We start from the raw sequence: 7028 nt of genomic DNA, 5'->3' as shown, positions 1-7028 counted from the left end.
CTCTCCATCATTGCTGGTTGAAACCTAATAGGCAGGTGGCGGGACACAGATTTCCTGAAAGCCGTAGGGCAGTGTTCACACCAGGCCTACACCTCCGGCTCTGATTCTGAGCAGAGCTGCCTCGGTCCATGCACTGACCAAAAGAGGCAGTGGGCTCATCTGTTCCTTCCCTCCGTTCCGAGCAAGCACCAGCTGTGATGCTGAATGGAAGCTCCAACTTCCTATTTTCAATCTCTTTTGGAATGCCAAATACAAAGAGGGAAATAGAGGGACAATAAGGGGGACCTTCCTTGGACGAGATGTCCTAAGTAGTTCTTCCACCAGCCAATGAACAGAACTCTAGAGCTTGTTTCTAGATTAGGCAGGCTTCCTAGGCTATGCAAGAGGTGTCTCAGAATGAAGCCACTTAATTCCTCCTAGGTCCACCCACAATGAGTGTTTTCTACTAGTTCTGAACTGAGATTCAGGTAGGTATATAGTTGCCTGACTGTGGAAATCGTATCCTGATTCAATTGATGCGGCTCAAATTATCTTCACATACATGGGGCATCACTACTAATCCTTAGTCAGGACAAACCAGAAAGTCACTTTGTGGTCTTGCATGAACTCACGTCCTGCTTGTTCATCTATGGCAGTGGTTCTCAACCTTCCTATTGTTGAGACCCTTTAACATAGTTCCTTACTTTTGATGGCCTCTCACCATGAAATTATTTTGTTGCTACTTCATAACTAATTTCCCCACTGTTATGAATTTTCCTACTGTTATGTAATTGTCACATATGCAGGATATCTGATATGTGACCCACAAAGGGGCTGCAACCCACAATCTGAGAACCATTTCCCTATGGCTATGCATGTTCCACAGGCTCATTCATCTAATAAAGATTTGCTGGACACTTACTACTCAGGACAATTGGTCAGAAAGAACAATGGGCCCTAGGATAACAAGACAGAAATGGCCCATATCCTTATCAAAGTTACACCTAGAGGGAAAGAAGACATGTCAGGACAAAGAGCTACATGTGTAAGACAACTTGAGGTCAAGTGTGAAGGGAAAAGAAAGTACGAGGACAGAAAGAGTGTTAAATGGTGGAAACGGGGGAGGCCTCTCCTCATCGGGAGCCTGCCGAAGAAGCAGAGTGGATAAGGGACTAACCATGTTATGCAAAGAGAGCAGGAATTTCCTGAGAATGGAGGTCTTGATGGGTTTGGCTTCAGGAAGAAGTTGGCTGGGGAGAGGAAAAGACTCGACTTGAAGAGTTGGAGCTGTATCACAAACCACTGAAGACCTTAAGCACTAGGGAGGGGTGACATGGTGATGAATTGATGTGAAGAGTGGCGGGAGGAGACATCAGCAATTGCCCCTGTGGAAGACCTGGCATTTCAAAATCACCGGTTCCCTCTCAGTTCTAGGGGTGAAATCCAGGGCACGCTGAACAAATATGAAAAGAGTTGCACCAAATGTTTAGCACAGCTTTTAAAACAGAAAACAGATTCCAGATTGACTGTTAGCATGGAATAGGTACATGAACTTTTTGCTAATCCGTATCTTTAAATACCCTAGTGTACCTTAAAAATCAAATAAACAGGAACTGGAGACATAGCTGGGCATGGTGGTATTTACTTTTAATTTCAGCACTCAAGAGGCAAGAGGATCTTTGTGAGTTCCAGGCCAGCCTGGTCTATATAGGGAGTTTCAGGACATAGACTCTGTCCCAAAAGACAAAAACAATGTATAGTTTTGTCTTTATAAGCCCGAGTTCTCAGCACGTGGGAGGCTAAGGTGGGCAGATTGCTTTAAGTTTGAGGCCAGCCTGGGCTACACAATGATACCAGGCCATATAGCCAGATCTGTCTTAAAACAACCCCCACCCCCCCGCCGCCGCCAAAAACTGATAGGTGAGGTGTGCTGTCAAAGAGAAGGCTCCTATGCATGTTTTTAAGGAGGGCAGTATAAGAACAAGAAAAGAGCCAGGCAGTGACACACGCCTTCAATCCTTGCACTTGGGAAGCAGAAGCAATGGGATCTCTATGCATTTGAGAGGCTAGTCCCCATAGCAAGTTCCAGGTCAGCCTACCTCAAAAGGGGGCCAGGTGAAGAGGTGGCGAGGTGTGACAAAGCTGGAATATGTAATAAGTCTTCTAAGCAAGAACAGGTAACCTCAGGTATCATTTTGGAGAGCACCATGAGAATGAAAACAGTGTAGAGGAGCAGACTGACTCCAGAGGAACAGAAGGAAGCTATCTCAGTGGGCAGATGAAAAGCATGGGGCGTGTACTAGCAAGGGGGCAGAAGTAAGTATACAGGCTTTATGTATAATTAGAAAGCAGAACTCACAGTATTTAATATTTATGTAATACATTATTTTAGGCATTGTTCCATATGCTGAAGATACATCCGTGGGAGAAAAAGCAGATAAAGCCCTTATCTTGGGGTTGGTGTTGTATAGCTCACTGGTAGGATGCTTGCCTAGTGTGTGCCAGACTCCGTATTTGATTCTCCAATAACAAAAAATAATTATGTTCTCTGCACAATTAAATAGTATGGTGACTAGTGGGTTCTGTAGCTCTTTGTCCCTGCCTCACAAAAGCTATCAGGGACTTTGAGACCTAGTTTCTAAAAACCAGTCATTAAACTGTAGCTAGGCACTATGGCTCTCTACATAGATCAGGCTGCCCTCGAATTCACAAAGATCCTCTTGCCCCTGCCTCTTGAGTGCTGGAATTAAAGTCATGTACTGCCGTGCCCGGCTATATCCCAAGGCTTTTTGTTTTAAGAGTGCATTTAGGGTTTTTAAAAATAAAAATATGTATTAGCAAAAGTTTATGAACCTTTCCATGTTGATGGTATGATCATAAACCTGTGAGCTCCTAGGTGGTGGTGGTGCACACCTTTAATGCCAGCACTTGGGAGACAGAGGCAGGCAGATCTCTGAGTTCAAGGCCAGCCTGGTCTGCTTTGAGTGAGTTCTAGGACAGTCAGGGCTACACAGAGAAACCCTGTCTCAAAAAGCCATTGAAACAAAACCAAACAAGCCTTTAAGCTCAGTGTCAGGAGACTGTAGTGTGAGACCAACCTAGGTTACATACTATCTCCAAAAAACAAATGTTCAACTATGACCTTAAAGTTACATCTTTTTAAAAAATCAACACTGAATAATATTCAAAAGCATTACTTGCTATTTATTTTACTATTTCTTGTGCCCTGAGTTTCTTTACGTCCGTGGGGTACGAAGACCACATAGACTCCATACAGTAGGCAAGTCTCCCCTACTGTATTTCAAACGTTTGGTAGCCTGATCAACTGTGATAGAAGAATTTACACCATAGAAGGCAGCAAATGTTATGAATCAGGGCTTCCTCCTGCTAGAGAATAACTACTAAGTACTTAGCAGCATGGGCCCTCATAAGCTTAGGAGCCCACATTGGAATCAGGAAGCCAGAATTTAAATCAGGGTTCCATCAGTTGCTAACATTGTGATTTGGCTAAGATATCTATATTGGTTTCCTCAATCATAAAATAAGACAAACAGTTCTGCCTTGGCCATATGTACAGCTGACCCAAAACGTCCATGTGGGTGATTATAAAAGAAATGTATCCTCACAGGTCTGGAGGCCAGAGAGTCCGAGACTAAGGTGCTGGTAGATTGGGTGCATAGGGAGGAGGGACTGCTTTTCGTATGACAGAAGAGAGAGAACACCTTTTTATAACTGCATTTTCCCTAAAACCTTCCCCCTAGGTCCCACCTTCTACCTCCCACCTCTGCCTCATTGGGGAGCAGATTTTCAGTGCATGAATTTGGAGAGGATAAACACTTGCAAACCACAGGAATAAAATAGCACATTTAATTAAATGAAATTTCAATAAGTGCTTGATACAACAGCAAATAAAGGTAGATATGAATAAATTCTTTTCTACACATAGGGAGATAGGAATGGGCTTTTTAGGGACAGAGGAGATGTCTCAGAAGACCGTGTGTGGTTCCCGGCACCCATATTCCAAGGCTTCCAACTGCCTGTAACTACAGTTCCAGGTTCCAACCCCCCTCTCTGGCCTCCTCAGGCACCTGCTTGCACACAGTACACACCCAGACAAGTAGGCACACACGTACAAATAAGAAACAAAATAAAAGGAAGGGGCTATTCCCAAGATCCATTATAAAGCAAGAGAAAATGTTCTTGTTGGAGGAGTCCATTGGGAGCTGTGAGCTCTTTAGGTGCCTGGAGTTATTCCTAAGCTTTCTAACCACAGGAGAGGGGGAACCCAGTGCCTGCTCTGGGGTACACAGTGAAAGCATCTGGTGGCCAAGCACACCGAGTACTTAGTGGCCCCAGGAGGAATGACTGAAATCAGATTAGCTTTAGGGCAGGTTGGACATAGCTGTCCCAAGGGATAATGAGGTCAACGTTCAGCTTAAATATAGAGCCTTGCAATGCCCAAGGATATCAAGGCTTTTGCTGGCTTATGTTCAGCCTTTCCTGCAGGAAGCAAAAAAGCTGTTGGTTGGGAGACTTGAAAAGATTACACCAAAAAGGAAATGACTGTATTTTTGAGAGCTTGAATTTCCCCAGAAATCAAGCCGGAGATTGAGGTCTCTAAGTCCCCTCTGAACAGTGGAGGATTACAGAGGACAAGAAGGGAGCAGAGAAAAGGATGAGCCCCCTAAACTCATGTAGTTAGGGGTTAGAAATGATAGGGCAAGCTTGGGAAGTCGGTCAGCAGGAGGGGAATCTTCCCTGTCTCTGGTCTGTGGTTGAAGGCCTGAGTGCACTGGTGCCTGTGGTCTCCAGGGGGCGCCTGTGCGTAACTATAGCAAGTCTCTTGGTCCGGGCAGGAGGAGAGCTGGATGGACTGGGGACAAGCAGAGGTGGCCCCCTCTGGTGAGAGGATAAAAAGCAAGGTCAGCACTGTGTTGAGTGCTTGAGAAGAGTTACCTTGTGACTTATGATCTGTGACCAGCACCAAAGTTGCTGACAAATTCACAGCTCAGAGTTCACAAATGAATGTAATTCTCTGCCTCAGTCTAGAAGTTGGTCTTCATCTGTGTTGCCTGGCTGTGAAATACTGAGGCCTAGTCAGTCCCTGGAGGTTCTGGCATTGCATTTAAGCCACCAGATGAATGAATGGTAGACGAGTTAGGAAACAATAGTATTACAGGGCCAGAAACACTGTTCTGAGGCAGGGGATGGATCCAGGGATGGCATGAGGGGGCTGTATGGGAAGAGGCCATACTATAAAATGAGCATCTAGTGGTATATCTCTCTAGAGGACTCTGCCAGGCAGAGGGAGACTGGCCTACAAGTTAGTAATGGATCCCCAGAAAGGCTATATAAGGTATCAGAGGCTATGAGGAAGGAAGAGAGGAGTCTGGGAGTGCCAGCTGCCAGTGCAGATCCAGCCAGAGATGCTCTGCCATAGGAGAAGGTGGGTGGCAGACCTCAGGTGTAGGAGCTGTTCCTTTGTCCTTTGGGAGTCTATCTTTGCCCGCTGAGTCATAAGGAAGAAGTGACACTAACAAACATGTTCACTTTTAGTCAGAAGAGGACATTGTGTGTGATGGCAGAGTCTGGTGTCGTGCCCCGGAGCTCCCAGAACTCCGGTTTTCTAGTCGGAGGAAGTTTTGCAGAATTGAAAGGAGATCTTGGGGCCAGAGGAGCAGAGCTACGCTCAGCATGAGCAGAAGGGCAGGGTTATCTCAGGCTTCTGCTGTGGTTGTGTAGAGGGACCAAGTAAGAAGGATCACTAAGGAGCAGAGATCTGGGAGACTTAGTCTAAAGCATAGTTGGCACTACCTACAAGTCTCTACTGAGCTGGCAGCAAATCTTGGGTGTAAATGAGGCCGGCTTTGGAAGAGATCCTAGCGAGTGATGAGAATAGCAGGTATTAGAAATGACAGGTGATATCTCAGAAAGGAGAAAGGTGTGGGACCTAAACTGGGGAGAAAAACAGAACCACCTGGGAAAGGACGGTGACAAGCAACTGTGACCCCTAAAGTTCAGTATGTACTTGTCATAAAAGTACCCCCATTAATAATGTCCACTTACTTCAGAAGAGGGGAAATTCTCAGAAATGTAAAGTAAGAGGACAAGCAGTCGGCAGAGCGAAAACTAAACAAGGACAGGGCTGGGGCTGTCCGAGCGCCTGCCCGCTGTGTGTGTGGAAAACCCTGGATTGCTTAAGAAACAAAACTAACAAAAATAATCAATACATGGCTAGAAAAGTAATTTCAAGTTTTTGGTAGGTGACATACAGGAAAGGAGAGGCGGGGAGGTCAGAAAAGCTGTCCCAGAAAGCACGCATGGAGACAGCAACATTTAACCAAAATCAGTTGTAGCAATCCTAGTTACAGCTCAGTGTGCTCTGTGAGAGCTAAATAAAATGTTTCCTGCTAATTTGAAATTATTGAGAGAGACAACAGGGGAAAAAAATGCCTTCTCTTTGGGCCCTATTTTTGTCAGGCCCTTCCCTCAGAAGATTTTTGCAACTATTTTTTTTTTTTTTTGGTCAGGGATTGAGTTTGTAACAGGTTTTGGATTATTTGGCGGTAATGAGACAACATCTCCAAACCAGTAGTCCAGAGATAAAGCTGTAAAGGTTTGGGGTACCCCCACAGGAGGTCCCCATGACTGATGCTTGGGAAAGGTTGTCTTGAATATTTCTGAGGAAGCTCATTTGTGTGTGCAGGGTTATAAGCAGCAGTCTGTTTAGTTGCTGTAGGCTTTAGTTGAGTTGGACTTGATACTCAAGTACACAAAGAAGGTTGGTTCTCCCCTCTTCTTCCCTCTCCCCTTGTAGAGATAAACAGCCTCAGGAAGGTAACCAGCCATCCTGTTCTGATTTATGACCACTTATAGCTGTTGTCAGTATGTGGGCTAGTCACAGCTGGAAATTTGCTGAAGGGGGTGGGGGCTAGTGCTGGGAAGAGAGAGTCTTGGATTTTTTTAGACTTCGACCTTATTTGCTGTGATGTCATCTGCCAATATTGGCATAGCCATGGAAGTCAAATCTTTCTCAATAGGGTTGGAAA

The sequence above is a fragment of the Arvicola amphibius genome, chromosome 1, assembly GCF_903992535.2.
Source record: "Arvicola amphibius chromosome 1, mArvAmp1.2, whole genome shotgun sequence".
Classification (NCBI taxonomy): Eukaryota; Metazoa; Chordata; class Mammalia; order Rodentia; family Cricetidae; genus Arvicola; species Arvicola amphibius.
The sequence above is the reverse complement of the archived record's forward strand: the minus strand, read 5'-3'. Positions refer to the sequence as shown.